The sequence below is a fragment of the Trichechus manatus genome, unplaced genomic scaffold (genome assembly GCF_000243295.1).
Source record: "Trichechus manatus latirostris isolate Lorelei unplaced genomic scaffold, TriManLat1.0 scaffold00070, whole genome shotgun sequence".
NCBI classification, from domain to species: domain Eukaryota; kingdom Metazoa; phylum Chordata; class Mammalia; order Sirenia; family Trichechidae; genus Trichechus; species Trichechus manatus.
Genome location: NW_004444006.1, coordinates 8,152,377 through 8,172,317, shown reverse-complemented (window position 1 = coordinate 8,172,317; position 19,941 = coordinate 8,152,377).

Here is a 19,941-nt window from a genome sequence, read left to right as displayed (position 1 = left end):
AACCATCAAAGAATGTTGTCTTCTGTGTTTAAACCTTTTCTTGAGTTCTTATAATAGTGGTCTTATACAATATTTGTCCTTCTGTAACTGACTAAATTCACTCAGCATAATGCCCTCCAGATTCCTCCATGTTATGTTTCACGGCTTCATCGTTGTTCTTTATCATTGTGTAGTGTTCCATTGTGTGGATATACCATAATTTGGTTGTCCATTAATCAGTTGATAGGCACTTAGGTTGTTTCCATCCTTTTGCTATCGTGAACAGTGCTGCAATGAACATGGGTGTGCATATATCTATTCATGTGATGGCTCTTATTTCTGTAGGATATATTCCAAGGAGCGGGATTGCTGGATCGTATGGTACTTCTATTTCTAGCTTTTTAAGGAAGCATCAAATCGATTTCCAAAGTGGTTGTACCATTTTACATTCCCACCAACAGGGTATAAATGTTCCAGTCTCCCCACAACTTCTCCAGCATTTATTATTTTGTGTTTTTGGATTAATGCTAGCCTTGTTGGGGTGAGATGATATCTCATTGTAGTTTTGATCAGCATTTCTCTAATGGCTAGTGATCATAAGCATTTTTTCATGTGTCTGTTAGCCACCTGAATATCTTCTTTGGCGAACTGCCTGTTCATATCCTTTCCCCATTTTTTAATTGGGCTATTTGTCTTTTTGTTGTTGAGGTTTTGCAGTATCTTGTAGATTTTAGAGATTAAACATTGATCGAGTGCTTTATCTTCAGTCTCACTAATTCTGACTTCCATTGCTTCAATTCTGCTCCTATGACTGTCTACTGAGTTGTCTAATTCTGAAATTTTATTATTGATCTTCTCGATTTCTGATTGCTGTCTCTCCATGGATTCTTGCAGCCTGTTATATTTGTCATTATGCTGTTCTCTAATCTTTTTGATTTCCTCTATTGCATGTTCTGTGTATTGCTTAATTTCCTTCCAAATTTCTTGACAATTCTGTATATTAATCTTTTGTATTCTGCCTCTGGTAATTACAAGAAATTTTCCTCCTCTGGAAAATTTATAGATTCTTTATTTTGGGAGCTTGCTGAAGCCATCATGGATTGCCTCTTTGTGTGATTTGATATTGACTGTTGTCTCTGAGCCATCAATATATTATTATCTTTATTTATGTTTGCTTACTGTGTCCTAGCTTCTTGTTTTGTTCTGATATGCTCGAATAGGCTGCTTGTATGGGCTACTTTGATTATTGGCACCTTTGAAACTCTAACGTTCTGTCACCAAGTGGTTAGATCTTTTACTAGGTATGTGAGCTCAGGAGTCCACCCACTCCTTCTGTATGGATTCAGCTCAGGTGCTCAGGTAGACAGCCACCAAGTGTGTGGTGTAGGCGCTCACCTACAGTCATAGACAGGCATCTGGCTGCAGCAGGGGGACACACTCTGAGTAAGTCAGGGGGCTGAGGGCCGCCCCTGAGTGTCCAGGAGGAAGGCGTGTCCCTGTTCCCTAGAGTGCGTAGGTGGGTCGGTTTTGCAGCCAGACTATGAGCACCTAATGTTGTTGGATGTAAGGGCTGGGGGGCACCTCTTATTCTTGGGCCCCTATCACAGGTGGCTAGGTGGCGTGGGTGGAGCCACCAGTCCTCAGACCCCTGATGTGGGTAGGTGAAGACCCTGCTTAATGGGCAGAGCAGTGTCAAATGTCACAAACCTGCCACTTCACAGCTGAAACAGTTCAAGTTAGACTTCAGGTGTATACCCTGTTGTACTGCAGTAATGAGGGCCTACGCTATTGAAATGGGCCCACACAAGTCTCTGCAGGGGGAAAGGCACTCAGAGTCCATGGATCCCTTATGCCTGTGCCTAGGCAAAGGAGCTGTGCCTACGCTGGGTTCCTGGCTTAGGGGAGCTGGCAGTTTATTTTTTCCCCTGTTTATTAATTTGTTCACTCTCCAAGGCCGGGAGAATGGCTCAGGGCGTGTGACGGATCCTACTTCTGGCCGAGGGGACTCGGCAGTTGCTGAAGCCGGTCCGGGACCCAGTGCAGAGCAGGGAGCAGGGAAGTAAATGGGAGAGAGGTTTTTCACTAAGGAGGATGTTTTTGATCCACGCGGTAGACCATACACAAGTACTTATCTTCCGTTGAGGGCTGCTTCTCGCTGGTTCTGCGTGGCCGAGTAGACTCTCAGCGGCTGGGTCTCTCCCTGTGCGTAATGCACCTCCTGAGCACCACGCTTACCTGCCTCACTGCTCACCGCCGAGCTGATCAGGCCTGAAGGGCTCAGGCTCTCGCCAGGTCAGGTCTGGCAACTCCTTGCTGCTTCCAAACCATCTCTCCCTCCCCCTGCTACTCAGTCTGGTTCCTCAACATTGCCTTAGATGTTCAGGGCTCCTAGATTGTCATATATAATTGATTCACTTGTTTTTTCAGGTCTTTGTTGTGAGAGGGTCCACCGGAAGAATCCGTCTACTCTGCCGTCTTGGCCCCGCCTCCTATTGATAGTTCTTAAAAGAGCATAATGCTCAAGGCAGACATTCTTTACTAGTTAAGCTAAACTATTGTTTGTTTTTTAGGAGACTTCAGGAGATATTTTCAGTTTTAGGTTTAAAGATTATCTCAGGGCAACAGTTTCAGGGTTTCATCCAGCTTTCCTGGCTCCAGAAGTCTACAGTCCATGAGAATTTGAGATTCTGTTCTGCATTTTCTCACTTTTGATGTTTTAACTTTTTATTTTGAGATAACTGTAGATTCACAGATAGTTGTAAAAAAATGCAATATACATATATATATATATATATAGTGCCCAACAATTCCACTTTCTTGTATACATGCCCCAAAGAAGCCCTCACACATGTCCACAAGGAAAATGTACAAGGAGGTTCATGTCAGCACTATTTATAACTGCAAGAAAGTAGAAACAACTTAAATATTCAGCAGAAGAATGATAAAACTTTGGTTTCCTTGTACAATGAAGATTTACATACAGGAGTTAACTAGATCTGTTCACTAGAATAGACTAGATCTGGATGTGTTGGACAAGTTGTATTGGAAAAACACTGTTGAATGAAAAAAGTAACTTGTAAAATGATATTCCTTTCATGTAAACCTCAGAAGCATCCAAAAGAGTTCTACACGTTGTTTATGGATACAAACAGAAGTAATAGAGGTGTAAAACCATGAAGGAAGAAAACATGGTAACATAAGAATATTAATTACATTTTGGTTTGAAAGAGGGTGAGGAATAAGACAAGGACAGGGCACAGAGGGCTTTAACTATATCTGTAATGTTTTATTTTTTTAAGTCTCTTATCTGAAACCAATATGGAAAAGTGCTTACATTTGTTAATTTTTTGTGGTAGTGTAATGGGTGTTTATTATACTCAGAATATTTTATAAAAATAATAATCTTTCTGGCACCACATCCATAGGCATGGGTTGCACATACAAGAGCCAAGAGAAGTAAAAAGATACACAATTTTCCAGGAAAAAAAATCCCATATACCCTTCCCCCAGTTTCACCCAATGGTAACATCTTGCATAACTGTAGTACACTACCACAATCAGAAAATTAACATGGATACACTCTACTGACCTTATTTAGATTTCACCAGCTTCACATGCCCTCATTTGAGTGTGTGTATTTAGTTTTATGCAATTTTATCACATGTGTAGATTTGTGTGACCACTGTCACAGTCAGAATACAGAAAAGTTCCATCACAAGGATCCCTCTTCTACTCCTCTCCCCGCCCCCTTCTATTGGTGAAAATACACACAAGACATATACCAATTCAACAATTTTTACATGTACAATTCAGTGACATTAGTTACATTCTTCAAGTTGTGCCACCTTTCTCAATACCGTTTCCCAAATTATTTCACTATCATTAACAAACTCGCTGCCCCCTAAGATTCCTAACTTTTGAGTTGCTGTTGTCAATATGATCCCATATAGATAGTTCTTAAAAGAGCATAATGCTCAAGGCAGACATTTCTTAACAGTTAAGCTAAACTATTGTTTGGTATAAAGATGACTTCAGGGTATAGTTTTGGTTTAAGATTTACCTCTTTTATAGCCTTGCTACCTTTTTATAGCCACTGAGCACAGAATTCTAGGATGACAGTTTTTTTTCTTTCAGTATTTTAAAGGTGTTGCTCACTCGTCTTCTTGTTTGCATTGCTTCTAATGAAAAACCTGCTGCCGTTCTTATCGTTATTTCTCTGTACATAACAAATCTTCCCCCCCACCCCATTATTAAGTCAAATATTCTTTCTGCCCCTCTCCCTCCTTCAGGGACTTCAATTATATATATAGTAGACTCTTGGAGTTGTTCCACAGCTCAATGATGCTATGTTCATTTTTTTTTTCCAGTCCTTTTTTCTCTGTATTTCATTTTGGATAGTTTCTATTATTATGTCCTCAAGTTCACTAATCTTTTTATTCCCTACAGTATCTAATCTGCTGTTGATTCCATCTAGTGTACTTTTTTGTCTTAGACATTGCAATTTTCATCCCTAGAAGTTACATTTGTGTCATTATTTTATACTTTCTGTGTCTCTACTTAACATGCTCAATTTTTTCCTTTACCATCTTGAACATATGGCATATAGTTATAATAACTATTTTATTGTTCTTGCTTACTATTTTTATGATCTCTGCCGTTTCCAAGTCTGTTTCTATTTATTGATTTTTCTCTTCATTATGGGTCATATTTTCCTGCTTTGCAAGCCTGGTAATTTTTTATTGGATGCCAGACATTATGAATTTTACCTTGCTGGGTGATGAATATTTTTGTATTACTCTAAAAATGCTTAAGTGTAAATGGTTTGATCATTTTGAGGCTTGCTTTTAAGCCTTTTTAGGTGGAATTAAAGCATGCTTTAGTATACGGCTAATTTTTCTCTACTGCTGAGTCAATACCCTTGTCAATATTCTGCCCAGTGTCTTGTGAATTATGAGTTTTCCCACTCAGGTTGTTAGGAAGACAAACTGTTCTGGTCAATGTGTGAGCTTTGAGTTTTTTTCCCTTTAATCCCTTTAGGTGGCTCTTTCCCCAACTTTAGTTTCTTTACATGCATGTTCCAGCCAGAACTCAGCTGCAGATCTCCAGAGATTTCTCTCTGTGTAGCTTTTTTCTTTCCCATACTCTTCCCTATGAACTTTAGCCACCATGGATGCCCTGGACTCCCAACTCTGTCTTCTCAACTCAGAGAGACTGCTAGGTTCCGCCTAGGTGTCTCTTCCCTGCACTATGGCCTACAAACTCTCTTCAGGCAGTTAGCTAGGGCAATCATAACCTTCACCTTGTTTCTTCTCTCTCAGTAATCACTATCATTTACTGTCTGATTTCCAATGACTGAAAATCATTATTTCATACAGTTTGTCAATTTTTTGTTGTTGTTTCAAGCAGGAGGGTAAATTAGTCAATCTTGGCCAGCAGTGGAAGTCCCATCTGGCTATTTGTCAGACTGGGGTTTAAGATTTCAGAGATGCCCCCCCCCCGGGAATGAAGACACCCAGGGTGTGGCCTTGAGAGTGGGGGCTGAAATAAAATGGAGAACAAATCTCCTGGAGTGAAGGCAAATAAGAAATGCAAGACTAGATTGTTAAATGAGTCATTTATATAGCTTTTCAACAGGCAAACTAGGTAGAAATGGAACTGAAATTCCAGATAGAGGGAAGAGGATGGGCAAAGGGATTGTAGTAATAAATTAAAAGTGGCTTCAGGGAATCATGAAGTATTTGTTACAGCTGGAATATTAAGTACCTAAGAAGTTATGTCAGGAAAAGAAGTAGAAAGGTGGCTATATTTGAAGGATCTGTCTGCCATGCTAAGGAATTTGGATATTTTCTTGAAGGCAATTGAGAAAGTTAAGAAATTGGGAGGCCAGGGAGTCAGATTAACTCTGAAGTCTTCTAGCTGATAACACAACATGGGGTAGAGAAGAAAACTGAAAGCTACATTCAAAAATTCTTACTGAATGAGGACGCTAGGATGGTAGTTTATGATTGTGGAGGTTACTGTGATGGTTGAGATTGTGTGTCGACTTGGCTGGGCCATGATTCTCAGTGTTTTGGCAGTCGTATAATGTTGTGATCACTTCCCTGTTGAGATTTGATATGTGATCACCCCCATGATGGGATCTGCTGTGAGTAGCCAATCGGTTGAAAGGGAATTTTCTTGGGTCGGTGGCCTGCATCGAACATAAGTGGACATTCTGGCAAGGCTCGAGGGCTTTTTGCTCATGCTGGATGCTGCAGCTGGCTCCTGTTTGTCTGACCTCTGGTTCTTGGGACTTGAACTAGCAGCTCACCTGCTGTCTTGCCTGCTGATCTTGGGATTCATTTATCTTTGCAGCCTGTGAGCAAGAGCGCGGCTCCCTGACCTGACGATCTTGGGTTTGCCAGCCCCTGTGGCTACGTGAATCAGGAGAAGCCTCTATCCTGATCCACGGATTCGGGACGTTCCAGCCTCTGCAACTGTGTGAGCCATTTCCTTGATATAAATCTCTCTATATATATGTATTTATATGCTTTACTGGTTTTGCTTCTCTAGAGAATGCAGCCTAAGACAGTTATAAAGCTAGATGATATGAGCCTCAAAAAGCAGAAATTTTTAACCAGGAGTGGTGGATTCAGCAACGGGGAGTGTCTTACTTATCTAGTGCTGGTATAACAGAAATACCACAAGTGGAAGGCTTTAACAAAGAGAAATTTATTCTCTCACAGTCTAGAAGGTGAGAAGTCTGAATTTAGGTGCCAGCTTCTGGGGAAGGCTTTCTCTCTCTGTCGGTCCTGGAAGAAGGTCCTTGTCATCAATATTCCCCTGGTCTAGGAGCTTATCAGGGCAGGGACCCCAGGTCCAAAGGACGCACTCTGCTCCTGGTGCTTCTTTCTTAGTGATATAATATCCCTCTCCTCTCTGCTGGATTCTGTCTTTTATATCTCAAAAGAGATTGATTCAAAATACAACCTAATCTTGTAGATTGAGTCCTGCCTCATTAACATAACTGCCTCTACTCCTGCCTCATTAACATCATAGAAGTTAGGATTTACAACATGTAGGATAATCACATCAGATTCCAACATGGTAGACAACCACACAATACTGGGAATCATGGCTTAGCCAAGTTGACACACAATTTTGGGGGACACAATTCAATCCATGGCAGGGAGCTAGAAGAAAGCTTCCCTCATCCTCTCCTGCCTTTGTGATAGCCAAGTGTTGGAAAAGAAGCAGTCTCCTTCTGGAGAGGGCTGCAGGGAAGCAGGAGTCTCAGGAGAGAGCCCTGTTCATTAAAGGCAGTGGCTGGAAGATAAGATTCAGTGATGAAAGCCGGAGTGTAGGGGAGTTTGATTCTCACTGAACAGGGGTTCCAGAGACTATAGTGGAAAGGGCTCTGAGAAAACAGAACAGTGGGAAGAACAGGTTAGGATGTGTATGGAGAAAACAGAGCATCTGGGGCTCTAATATTAGTTCTGACCTCTTTTCCAGTCTTATGAAGGTGGCAGTATACTCCTCTATTGTCATTCTTTGCTTAATGCTATTACCATCGTGCTTCACAGTAACCATTTTTAGTTTCACTTGAATATATTTCTATCTTTTCCTTTGTTTTCTGTTTAAAATTCACATGATCAGATTTGCTTGTTTCTAAGTAAACACATTCTCTCTATTCTTATAAAATGTGTTCCCTCTGTAGCCAAAAACCTGTCATTCCAGTGTCTTTAGTGATGGTCCAAAAGCCCAAATTGCATTCTTTGACATCATCAAATAGCTATGCATTCACTACTGCCCATATCTTCCTTGCTATTCCAGAATCCTTACTTTCAGTTGGAAGCAGAAATGGGAATGCCCTTTTATGCTCTCAAGATCTTCAGCTTTTCTCCCAGTGTCATTATGTAGAAATGTTTTGCAAATTACTTCTAGAAGTGCTATTCAACCCTGCAAAAAACACCAGGAGCAGATAGAGGACAGAAAGTTTCAGAAATTTTATGACATACTCCAGATTTACAGTTTAGGAAGACAGCACCTCATCCCCTTTTAATATTTTATATACAGTACTTAACTTTTGTATACATAATGTATGGTACAAAAATTAAAATCTACAAAAAAGTATGGGGTAAAGACTAAGTTTCCATTTCTCCTCTATCCTCCCATTCACTTCCCTTCTCTGGAGGCAACCACAGTTAGCAGTTTCTTGTATATTCTTTCAGAGATACTCTATACACTTATCAACATATATCTATGTATTCTTTTTTAAAAAACACAAATTGTAGAATTATATGCCCACTTTGCTTTTTTCACTTAAGATGCTGAAGATCTTTCCAAGTCATATGGAGCTGCTCATTGTTTTTGTGGCTGTATAGTATTACTCTTATAGTCATAATTTATTTAACCAATTTCTTGCTGGTGGACATTTAGGTTACTTCCAATTTTTTGCTCTTGCAAACATTGTTTCAGTAAATAGTTTTGTACGTGTGTCATTTGAAACATATATTTATAGAATAAATTACTTCAAGTGGAATTTCTAGATCAAAGAACATGACACTACTCCCTTTTTGACTGGCTACAAGGAGGCTCTGTCCACTGATCTCTTAACACTGTGGCAGCAAGCCATCCACTTCCACAGAGTCTCTGCTAGTGCTGCCAAAGGTAACTGTTTCCACTCCTTTCTGTTTCCACTTGCAGAATCCTCCCTCTTCTTCTGTGGAGTATGTGATAGAACATCTTGTCTAGTGAGTCTGTATAAATCTTTCACTGGGAATGCTTCATATCTGTGGTATAACATGACTGGTTCATCTTTTTTTCTTTTTACATTCTTCTACTTATCATAACCATGGTTATCGGAAACCTCTGCTGATCTGGCATCTTCTCCTTCACCTCTTTCTCCTCCTTCTCCTCCCCCTTCTTATTCTCCTCTTATTCTTTTTCTTCTCTTCCTCTTTTTTCCTTTTTTGCTTCTCCTGCTTTGTGGGTCTTTTTCATGTGTCACCTTGACTAGCTTACAGTCGCCAGTTATTCAATCAAACACCAATCTAGGTGATGTGAAGGTATTTTGTAGATACGATTAAAGTCCATAATCACTTGACTTTAAGTAAGGGAGATTATCCCAGATAATCTCGGTGTCTTAGTCATCTAGTGCTGCCATAACAGAAATACCACAAGTGGCTGGTTTTAATGAAGAGAAATTTATTTCCTCACAGTCAAAGTAGGCTAAAAGTCCAAATTCAGGGAGTCAGCTCCAGGGGAAGCCTTTTTCTCTCTGTCGTCCTTCCTCTCTTCGGTGTTCACCGGACTAGGAGCTTCTCGGCGCAGGGACCCCGGTCCAAAGGACGCGCTCTGCTCCCAGCACTGCTTTCTTGATGGTATGAGGTCCCCCTGTCTCACTGCTCACTTCTGTCTTTTATATCTCAAGACATTGCCTCAGGATACAATCCAATCTTGTAGACTGGGTCCTGCCTTACTAACACAACTGCCGCCCATCCTCCCTCATTAACATCCTAGAGGCAGGATTTACAATTTATAGGAAAACCAGGAATTATGGCCCGGCCAAATGGATACACACATTTTTGGGGGGGGACATAATTCAATCCACGACACTTGGTAACCTGATTAAATCAGTTAAAGGCCTCAAGAACAGAGCTTCCCTGATGAAAAGAAATTCCATCTGTGGATACGAGCTTCAGCCTGTGCCTGAGAGTTCCAGCCTGCCCTTCCTCACTGCCTGCCCTATGGATTTTGGACTTGCCTAGCTAGCCCCACAATCACGTAAGCCAATTTCTTGCAATAAATCTCTTAATAAATATCTCTTACTGGTTCTGTTTCTCTGGTTGAACCTGACTGATGATACATCTTCAAATCATCCAGTCTAGGAACTCCTCATTTCTTTGATAAGACAAGTAGAGAGAGGCACTCCTCAAATCTTTTTATCTGGTCCTCAAGGGGAAAGGCCAATTTCAGCGAATACTTACAGAGAGCTGTCATTGCCTCTGACAAGAAGGAAAACATTCTGCGGGTCCCAGGAAGGTTCCCCAGTGTCAGGAAAAATGTTTTAGGACTGGCAAGTGGAATCAGCCTATTATTGACTAGTTGCCTGAGATTGATGCCAGACTGCTGCTAATTACATAAAAAAGAAAGTAAAAGTGATTGAGCAGAAAAATGAGAGTAGACAAAGTATAAAATAAATACCCATAAGTTCATACTGATATAAATAAATGACTGAATAAATACATGGAAGCGAAGAGACAACACTCTTGTGCAGGAGCATTCCAAATAAACTATGTAGATACTCTGCCCTCAAGGAAGTGGAGCACAACTCTCAACTTTTTTTTCTAATTGTACTTTAGATGAAGGTTTACAGAGCAAATTAGTTTCTCATTAAACAGTTAATACACATATTGTTTTGTGACATTGGTTACCAACTTCACGACATGTCAACACTCTCCCTTCTCGACTTGGGTTCCCCATTACCAGCTTTCCTGGCTCCTCCTGCCTTCTTGTCCTTGCCCTTAGGCTGGTGTGCCCATTTAGTCTTGTTTTGTTTTATGGGCCTGTCTAATCTTTGGCTGAAGGGTGAACCTCAGGAGTGACTTCAGCACTGAGTTAAAAGGGTGTCTGGGTGCCATACTCTCGGAGTTTCTCCAGTCTCTGTCAGACCAGTAACTCTGGTCTTTTTATTTTTTTGTGAGTTAGAATGTTGTTCTACATTTTTCTCCAGCTCTGTCTGGGACCCTCTATTATGATCGCTGTCAGAGCAGTCAGTGGTGGTAGCTGGGCACCATCTAGTTATAATAACTCTCCACTTCTTAAGTTTGGGTGTACATAGTGACTTCCTTCAAAGAGTACCATACAGAAAGGAAAAAAAAAGAGTAACTTTACAAGGTAAGCATACAAAAAATCAGTTGGATTCCTATACACTAATAAAGAGAACTATGAAAAGGAAATCAGGAAAGCAATACCATTTATAATAGCCCCTAAAAAATAAAATACTTAGGAATAAATCTATCCAGGGATGTAAAAGACCTATACAAAGAAAACTACAAAACACTACTGCAAAGAGACCTACATGAATGGAAAAACATACCAGGCTCATGGAGAGGTAGACTCAACATTGTGAAAATGTCAATTCTACCCAAAGGAATCTACAAACACAATGCAATCCCCATCCAAATACCAACAGCATTCTTCAACGAGATGTAAAAACTACTCCTTAACTTTATATGGAAAAGAAAGAGGCCCCAGATAAATAAAGTATTATTGAAGCAGAAGAACAAAAGAGGAGGACTCTCACTACCTGACCTCAGTAGTCAAAACAACCTGGTACTGGTACAACGACAGATGCATTGACCAATGGAACAGAATAGAAAACCCAGATGTCAATGCATCCACTATGATCAGCTGATCTTCAACAAAGGCCCAAAGTGCATCTAATGGGGAAAAGACAGCCTTTTTAAAAAATGGCACTGGCAAAACTGGATGTCCACCTACAAAAAAATGAAACAGGACCCATACCTCACCCATACACAAAAACTACTTCAAAATGGATCAAAGAGCTAAATAAAAAACCAAAAACTGTACAGATCATAGAAGAAAAAATAGGGTCAATGCTAGAGGTCTGGCATAAACAGGATACAGACCATAACTAACAATACAAAAATCCCTGAAGATAAGCTAGAAAACTGGAATCTTCTAAAAATTAAACACTTATGCTCATCAAAAGACTTCACCAAAAGAGTAAAAAGAGAACCTACAGACTGGGGAAAAAAAAGTGCCTATGACAAATCTAACAATGATCTAATCTCTAAAAATCTACAGGAAAATCTAACACCTCTACAACAAAAAGACAAATAATCCAATTAAAAAATAAGCAAAGGATAGGAACAGACACTTCACCAAAGAAGACATTCAGGCAGCTAACAGACACATGATCGCTAGGCATCAGAGAAATGCAAATCAAAACCACAATGAGATACCATCTCACCTCGACATTACTGTCACGAATCAAAAAAAAACAGAAAATAACAAATGTTGGAGAGGCTGCGGGAGATCGGAACTCTTATGCACTGCTGGTAGGAATGCAAAATGGTACAACCATTTTGGAAAATGATATGGCGCTTCCTTAAAAAGCTAGAAATAGAAATACCCTATGATCTAGCAATCCACTCTTAGGAATATATCCTAGAGAAATAAGAGCCATCACTCGAATAAACATACGCACACTCATGTTCATTGCAGCATTATTCACAATAGTAAAAAGATAGAAACAACCTAGATGTCCATCAACAGATGAATGGATAAACAAACTATGGTATGTACACATAGGAATACTACACAATGATAAAGAACAATGATGAATCTGCAAAACATCTCACAACATAAATGAATCTGGAGGGCATTATGTTGAGTGAAATAAGTCAATCACTAAAGGACAAATACTGTATGAGACTGCTATTATAAAAACTCATGAAAAGCTTTACACACAAAAAGAAACAATCTTTGATGGTTACGAGGGAGGGCTGGGGTGGGAGGGAAAAACACTAAATAGACAATAGATAAGTGGCAACTTTGATGAAGGGTTAGACAGTACACAATATGTTGGAAGCCAGCACAACTTTCCAAGGCAAGGTCATGGAAGCTCCATAGACACATCCAAACTCCCTGAAGGACCGAATTACTGGGCTGAGGGCTGGGGACCATGGTCTCCAGGAATATTTAGCTCACTTGGCATAGCATAGTTTATAAAGAAAATGTTCTACATCCTACTTTGGTGAGTAACATCTGGGGTCTTAAAAGCTTGTGAGCGGCCATCTAGGATACCCCACTGATCTCACCCTGTCTGGAGCAAGAGATAATGAAGAAAACCAAAGACACAAGGGAAAGATTAGTCCAAAGGACTAAAGGACCACAACTACCACAGTCTCCACCAGACTGAGTCAGGCACAACTAGATGGTGCCCAGCTACCACCACTGACTGCTCTGACAGGGATCACAATAGAGGGTCCCGGAGAGAGCTGGAGAAAAATATAGAACCAAATTCTAAATCACAAAAAAGAAAAGACCAGACTTACTGGTCTGACAGAGACTGGAGAAACTCTGAGAGTATGGCCCCTGGACTGCCTTTTAACTCAGTACTGAAGTCATTCCTGAGGTTCACCCTTCAGCCAAAAATTAGGCCCATTAAACAAAACAAGACTAAATGGGCGCACAAGCCCATGGGCAAGGACTAGAAGGCAAGAGGGGACAGGAAAGCTGGTAACGGGGAACCCAAAGTCGAGAAGGGGGGAGTGATGACATGTCATGGGGGTGGCAACCAATGTCACAAAACAAATATGTGTGTTAACTGTTTAACGAGAAACTAATCTGCTCTGTAAACTTTCATCTAAAATGTAATTTTAAAAATGTCTGCCTTCAGCATTATGCTCTTTTAAGAACTATCTCTATGGGATCAAATTGACAACAGTAACTCAAAAGATGAGATAGGAACCTTAGGGGACAGTGAGTTTATGTTAATGGGGGAGGAACAACTCAGAAAAGGAGGGTAAGAGTGGTCGCACAACTCGAAGAATGTAATTAATGTCATTGAATTGTACATGTAGAAACTGTTGAATTGGTGTATGTGTTGCTGTATATATTCTCAACAACAACAAAATAAATAAAATTTTAAAAAATTCCCAAGGATTAAAAAAAAAGAATGAGGCAAACTGTAGAAATATGAATGAGACCAATAGATTGTATCAATGTTAATATTCTGGTTCTTATATTGTTATGGATTGAACTGTGTCTCCTCAAACTATGTATTATAAATCCTAATCGCTATGCCTGTGGTTATAAACCCATTTGGGAATGGGTTGTCTTTGTTATGTTAATGAGGCAGGATTAGTGTAGGGTGTGTCTTGAATCAATCTCTTTTGAGATATAAAAGAGATTAAACAAGGAAGTGACCAAGCAGAGATGGGGGAAGAGAGATGCCAAGCCACATGAAGATCATCCAGGAGTAGAAATACAAAGAGACAAGGACCTTCCTCCAGAGTAGACAGAGAGAGAAAGCCTTCCACTAGAGCTGGCATCATGAATTTGGACTTCTAGCCTCCTAAACTGTAAGAAAATAAATTTCTGTTTATTAAATACCACTTGTGGTATTTCTGTTATAGCAGCACTAGACAACTAAGACAGATATTAGAAATTTTTGCAAAATGTTACAATTTGGGGAAACTGGGCAAAGTATACAAGGGATCTCTCTGTATTATATCTTACAACTCTATTATTTCTTACAATTATATCAATAGAGATTTCAATTAAAAACATACAGTCACGTGTCACTTAATGTCCACGATGCCAAAAGCCACCAAACCCATTGCCATTGAGTCGATCCCGACTCACAGCAACCCTATAGGATGGAGTAGAACTGCCCCATAGGGTTTCTGTCTTGGTTGTCTAGTGCTGCTATAACAGAAATACCACAAGTGGATGGCTTTAACAAAGATAAATTTATTCTCTCACAGTCTAGGAGGCTAGGAGTCCGATTTCAGGGTGCCAGCTCCAAGGGAAGGCTTTTTTTTTCTGTCAGCTCTGGGGGAAGGTCCTTGTCATCAGTCTTACCCTGGTCGAGGAACTTCTCAGTTCAGGAACCCTGGGTCCAAAGGACATGCTATTCTCCTGGCTCTTGTTTCTTGGTAATATGAGGTCCCCATGTCCCTCCGCTCACTTCTCTCTTATATCTCAAAAGAGGTTGACTTAAGACACAACCTAATCTTGTAGATTGAGTCCTGCGTCATTAACATAACTGCTGATAATCCCACTCCATTAACATCATAGAGGTAGGATTTACAACACATAGGAAAATCACATCAGATGACAAAATGGTGGACAATCACACAATATTGGGAATCATGGCCTAGCCAAGTTGATACACATTTTTGGGAACACAATTTAATCCATGACGGTTTCCACAGAGTGGTTGGTGGATTTGAATTGCCAATCTTTTGATTAACAGCGGAGCTCTTAACCACCATGCCACCAGGGCTCCATGTTCATGATAAATTCTGTGAAATTGGACGTTATATGATTTTGACATTGTGTGAACGCCATATTATATGATAAGCAAAGCTATATGGGATACCTTTTACTTCACTTCCAAATTGATACGTCTCCTTTGCCTCTTGCTGCTCCTATCACTAACACTGGTTTTGCTGCATTTGGGAGCCATGATGGACTTCACACTATTATTTTTGAAAGAAAATCAAACAGAGATATAATGCTACAACACTCAAGAGATGAATGATACACGAGATTGGATGCTTCTGCCTACGAGTCAAAGAAAACACTGTTTTATGGTAAACTTTTTATTTGTAAGTAGGGAAAGTTTGCATTAAAATAATGATAGAGGAGGCGGAGCCAACATGACATTACAGACAGTAGCATCATGCTGTCCCTCTGCAGCAAAGACCTGAAAAGCTAAGTAAAACAGATGCATCAGTTGTGGAACCCAAAGCATCAAATGAAGGGAAAAAGAGCTAGATCAAGCACTGAATGGAGGAAGAAACTAACAGAGAACAGAGAAGGAGAAGAGCTATGGAGTGGAGGTCCCCTTCCAGCTAAGGTGGCACAGCTTCATCATCTTGGAGCACGGCCAGCAATGACCCCGAACAGGGAGTACAGGAAGGCAACTTCATGGAGCTCCCAACAGGAGACAGAGTACAGAGTAACCAGCGGTACACGGTCTCCCACCCCTCACCCTTCTCCCCTGTATGCTGCCTCTGCTGCTTTCCAACAGGCCATGGCCACTCAGCTAGAGAGACACTGGCTCACTGCCGCCCCAGGTCTGCCCTGCCCCCACTGGACGGCTCCCTCAGCACCATATATATATATTTATATATATTTTCTTTTTTTGTCTTTCCCTTTCTCCCTTTCCCTTCCCCTTCACACCTATCCACCTGCCTCCACTCCTTCCTGACGGGCTTAGCTGCACCACCTGGCAAGAGAGCTACCAGCTCGCAGCCACCCTGGTTCCGCTCCACCCCCCAACAGCCAGTTCCCTCAGTGCCATATATTTCGCTTGTTTGTTTCTTCTCTCTCTTTCCCTTCCTTCCTTTCCCTTTTCCTTCCCAGCTAGACCCATGTTCTGCCTCTGTCTCTTCTCTACAGGCCATGCCACACTACCGGATTAGAGAGCCATCAGCATATGGCCTTCCCTGGTCTGCCCCACGCCCACCTGCCAGCTCCCGCCACACCACCTCTTTTTTTGCTTTTGTTTCTCTCTCTTCTCTTTTTTCTTTCCCCTCCCAACTAGCTCTGCCCCCTGGCCCCACCCTACTGAGCACCATGCCTCCGTGCGGGATAGATGCAGACCACGGACTCCCGGTACCAACCCCCCCACACTGCCCCCAGACCTGCCCCACCGCCCCAGTTTGTGCTGTAGACAAACAACCCATCCCACCCCTCCCCCCACTGCGGGACCTGCCCTGCTGCACCATAGATGAATGACCAGCCCTGCCCAGCAGGACAAGGTGGCGAGAACTATCATGCCCACAGACAGCAAGCAACAAAACACACCCAGCCTGCCCACCCAGACATAACCAAATAAAACAAAAAAGCAGGACGAAACAAGCACATCTACAATTAACAAATGAAGAACATAATTCTTGAACGTCCCAAAGACAGCAGACAATATCAAAACATATAAAGAAATAGGACAGAATGGCTCCAGTAATTGACCAAAATAAAATATCAGATGACCTTCTGGTAGAAGAAAAGGCACTGGAATTACCTGATAGAGAATCCAGAGTCTAATATTCAGGGCTATCCAAGAGATTAGGAAAGAGATCAAGGAAAACACAGAAAAAAATAAAGAAAAAATAGACAAAAACATGGAAAATAAAGACTAAAGCAGGGAAAACACAGACACAATGGAGGAATTCAGGGAAATAATACAAGAACAAAATGTCAAAATAAATAAACAATGAGAAATCATACAAAAACAACAATTAGAAATCCAAAAGATAAACAACAAATTTCAGAAATGGACACTGCAATAGAAGGTTTAGGAGCAAATTTGAAACAATGGGAGACAGGATCAGTGAAATAGAAGACAAATCCATAGAAACTACTTTGAGGAAAAATCAGAGAAAAGAATGAGGAAAAATCAGAAAAAAGAATGAAGAAAACCTAAGAACTATGTGTTATACAATCAACAGAAAAAAATCTGCGTGTGATTGGAGTTCCAGAACATGGGAGAAAATGGAAAACACAGACTGGATCATTGAAGATTTGCTGAAAGAAAACTTTCTTAATATCACAAAAAGATGAAAAGCTGACCATCCAAGAAGCTCAATGAACCCATATCGGATAGACCCCAAAAGAAAGTCACCAAGACATCATAATCACACTCGCCAAAACCAAAGACAAAGAAAGAATCCTGAGAGCAGCTTGAGAGAAACAAAAAGTCACATACATAAAGGAAACAGTAAGACTAAGCGCTGATTACTCAGCAGAAACCATGCAGTCAAGAAGGCAATGGGATTACATGTATAAACCCTTGAAAGAAAAAAACTGCTAACCAAGAATAATACATCCTGCAAAACTCTCACTCAAATATGATGGCAAAATTAGGACATTACCAGAGAACAGAAATTAATGGAATATGTAAAAACCAAACCAAACTTACAAGAATTATTAAAGGGAGTCCTTCAGTTAGAGAACTAACAACATCATACAACAAACTGAATCTAGGACACAGGACACCAACAACCAGATACCTTCCTAGGTAATGAAGTCTCAAGGATAAAACAAAACTGAAAGATTTACAACACAGAACCAAAGATGTCAATCTGTAAATGACAACAACATCAGAACAATAAAAGGAGGAATAAGGGGTGTAGTTAAACAGAAGATTTAAAAGCTAAAATCAACCAACTAGTCCTCATAGACATAAATAAAGCACTCCACCCAACATCAGCAAAATACACATTCTTTTCCAACACACATGAAACATTCTCCAGAATAGACCACATCTTAGGCCACAAAGCAACCCTCAACAAAATCCAAAACACTTAGATAATACAAAGCATCTTCTCTGATCACAAAAACATAAAAGTAGAAATTAATAACAGGCAGAGCAAGGAAAAATATTAAAAATATGGACACAGAATAACACCCTGCTTAAAAACCACTGGGTGATAGAAGAAATCAAAGATGAAATAAAAAAAAAATTCTAGAATCAAATGAGAATGAAAACACATCATACCAAAACCTTTGGGACACAGCAACAGCAGTGCTCAGAGGTCAATTTATAGCAATAGATGTACACATCAAAAACAGAAGAAGGGGATAAAAACAAAACGTTAGCTTTACAACTCAAACAAATAGAAAGAAAACAGCAAAGGAAGCCCATAACCACCAAAAGAAAGGAAATAATAAAGATCAGAGCAGAAATAAATGAAATAAAGAATAGAAAAACAATACAAAGTATCAATAAAGCAAAAGTTAGTTCAATTAAAGGCTCAACAATATAGACAAACCACTGACCAAACTGACAAAAGAAAAACAGGAGAGTATGCAAATAACTCAAATAAGAAATGAAATGGGGGGACACTACAACAGACCTAACTGAAATGAAAAGGATCATAAAAGAGTACTATGAAAAACTGTACTCCAAAAAAATTGAAAACCTAGAGGATATGGACAAATTTCTAGAAGCACACTACCTACCTAAACTAACACAAACTGAAGTAGAAAACCTGAACAGACCCATAATAAGAGAAGAGATTGAAAAGGTAATTAAAAAAAAACTCCCAACAAAAATAAGTACTGGCCCAGATGGCGTCTCTGGAAAATTCTACAAAACATTCAGAGAAGATCCCGTACCAGTACTACTCAAACTATTTCAGAACACAGAAAAGGAACGGATACTTCCAAATTCATTCTATGAAGCCAGCATAACCCTCATACCAAAACCAGGTAAAGATACTACAAAAGAAGAATATTACAGGCCAATATTTCTCATGAATATAGAAACAAAAATTCTCAACAAAATTCTAGCCAATATGAGTAGTGTCTGGGGTCTTAAAAGCCTGTGAGCAGCCATCTAAGATACTACACTAGTCTCACTCCTCAGGGAGCAAGGGAGAATGAAGAAAACAAGATACAAGGGAAACATTAGTACAAAGGACTAATAGACCACAACTACCACGACCTCCACCAGACTGAGTCCAGTACAACTAGATGGTGCCTAGCTACCACCACTGGCTGCTCTGACAGAGATCACAGCAGAGGGTCCCAGACAGAGATGAAGAAAAATGTAGAACAAAATTCTAACTCACAAAAAGACCAGACTTACTGGCCTGACAGAGACTGGAGAAACCCTGAGAGTATGGCCCCAAGACATCCTTTTAGCTCAGTAATGAAGTCACTCCCGAGGTTCACCATTCAGCCAAAGATTAGACAAGCTCATAAAACAAAACGAGACTAACGGGCACAACAGTCCAAGAACAAGGACTAGAAGGCAGGAGGAGACAGGAAAGCTGGTAATAGGGAACCCAAGTTCAAGAAGGGAGAGTGTTGACATGTCATAAAACAATATGTTTACTAACTGTTTAATGAGAAACTATTTGTTCTGTAAATCCTCATCTAAAGTACAATAAAAATTTAAAAAAAAATTCTAGCCAATAGAATTCAGCATCGTATAAAAAAAATAATAATACACCACGACCAAGTGGGAGTCATACCAGGTATGCAAGGATGGTTCAACATCAGAAATCAATCAATGTAATCCACCACAAAAAGAAAAGAAAAGAATTACATGATCATCTCAATTGACACAGAAAAGACATTGGATAAAGTCTAACACCCATTGCTGATTAAAAAAACTCTCAATAAAATTGGAATAGGACTCCGGCAAGATGGCGCTCTAGGCAGAAGCACCACGTCGTCCCTCCACAACAAAGATCCGAAAAACTAAGCCAAACAGAG